Below are 2,355 nucleotides of genomic sequence, written 5' to 3' on the forward strand. Positions count from 1 at the left end.
TTTTTCAATTGATTGACAAGTTCTGAAAGAACTTCATTTTCTGTTGAAAGAGATTGAGTAGATTTTCCAAAAGTAGGAATAATATCATCATTTTTGAAAATTGGAGAGGATGAGGATGGTTTTGAAATATTCTTATCTTTACTTCTACTGTCTCGATACTCTTTAAAAGAATCTTCTGGAACAGTAGAAGTTTCAGATTCAGAATTTGATTCAATACGGTTGAGTTGAGAACAAACGGATTGAAGAGCAATATTTGTAAAATTGTTCTGAGCTTGAATATTTTTGATATCCTTAGCAACAACTTGAGATTCATCAAGTCGTTCTTTGGAATTTGGAACACGTTTGAGGGGAGATGCAAGAATTTCTGTTTTACCATGACTAAATGAAATTTCTTGTAGAGGAGGATGATTTGATTGGAAAGTATTTCCATCAGGAGTTTTCCAAGATTTTGAAGATGTTTTTGTAGTAAAAATTTGAGATTTTTCTGGTTGTTTTCCAAAAACTTTAATTTGTATCCAATTATAAAAGCTTAATTTTGTAGAAGATTCAAAATAATCTTCCCAAAATTGTTCTTTTTCTCTTGAAGAGAATTGATTTCTAAAAATTTTTCGAAAATTTTTAACTTGAATATTTTGATCATATTTAAACTCTTTTCTTCTATCGATTTCAGAAGAAATAACGTTACATTGATGATCAAAATCAGAATTTGAAGGAGGAATCATATCAGAAAAAGTAGGAGACTCTGGTTGCTCAGTTTCTTTTTCTTTTTCTTTAGGTTGATAGAAAGGATTTGGAATAATATGAGTAAAGTCTACTCCTTTGAAAGATGATGAGGTAGAATTTTTTGAGGATTGAAAAGAATTCTTAGTTCTTTCTTCGGATCTGGATGATCTAGAAGAGTTAGATCTTGGAATTCTAGAAGAAGATCCTTGAAAGATAACTTTAGCTTTTCCATCAGAAAAAGTTAAAATTTCATTTGGAATAGAATTTGTTTGAGCTGGAACTGGAGCTTGAATGTTTTCAAAATTCCATTCTAGATTTCTGGATTGAAGATTCCAGGGAATTCTTTTGGGAATTTCGACACTTGAATGAAAGGGATTGACTTCAACCAAAAGACTTTCTTCTTTTGGAGAAGAGCGAAGAGCACCAACATTGAGTTGAGTATTCATAAGCTTGTAATAAATCCTGTAAATGACGGCAAAAGCATTTGAACGACTATCAAACTCAAGGTTTCTAGTCTGAATATGAAGATTTAGAGCATTTAAAATTGCTCCATCTGAAAGTTTTATTGAAAAATTTGGATAACAATTTGAAAAAACTGGACCACTTTCGAGATTTGATTCGAGAAGTGAAAGTAGAGAGTTTTTAAAATTGAGATGTCTCTTATCTCTAAGAGTAATGAGAATAGGTATGTCTAGACCAAGTCTAAACAAAGGTTTGACAGCAATTTGAACTAAACCAACATGAAGATATTTAAATCTCATTCTATGAGATTCAATTGATTCTTTTGAAAATAAATTGATGAATACATTTGAACTATTAATTGAAACAGTTTGTTCAAAAGTTTTGATAACATAATTTTGAATAAAATCAAATTTTCCTATTTCATAAATAGAGTGTTTGTCTATTTTTGGAATAGTCCAATTTTGAAGTTGTTATTCGATTCTTGCAATTTGAAGTTCATTTGAATTGAAATCATTTGATGCAGATGCATTTGATGCATTATCAACTTCTTCTTCATTTTGAAAAACATTTGAACAATTTTCATTTTGATTTTGTGATCTATCCTAGAATACCTTATACAAATTATAATGATAAGGAAAGAAACTATATAGCTAGAGGAAATGTTAGACCTTTAGAACCTAAAATAGAATTTCAGACACCACATAAACCACAATTATTAAATATTACAGCACATGATCCCCAGACTTGGAATAATATAATAGAAGTTTGGAAAAATACACTATTAGGACATTATATTAGGTTAGCAGATAACATGGAATCATTAGAAATGTATAGATATTTAGAAACTTTTTTAGGAGAAAGTACTAAAGCTACATGGGAAGCTTATAAAAGAGATAAACAATCAGAATTTGAAGCATTAGTATTATTAGGAAATAATCCTTATAACTTTTTTAGTAAAATACATGAATTATTAACAGGAGCAGATCCTAATACAGGACAAGTAATAATTCAAAATAAAGCTATTAGAAATTTAGAACAACTTAGTTTAAATAGATGGACTAATGGTAAAGAAGTTAAACAATTTTTAAATGAATATTATTATTTAGTTTCTATTTCAGGAAATACTTTTAACCAAGAATTAGGGAAAAAATTATTTCATAAATTACCAGG

This window comes from Olea europaea, chromosome 7 (assembly GCF_002742605.1).
Source record: "Olea europaea var. sylvestris chromosome 7, O_europaea_v1, whole genome shotgun sequence".
Taxonomy (NCBI): domain Eukaryota; kingdom Viridiplantae; phylum Streptophyta; class Magnoliopsida; order Lamiales; family Oleaceae; genus Olea; species Olea europaea.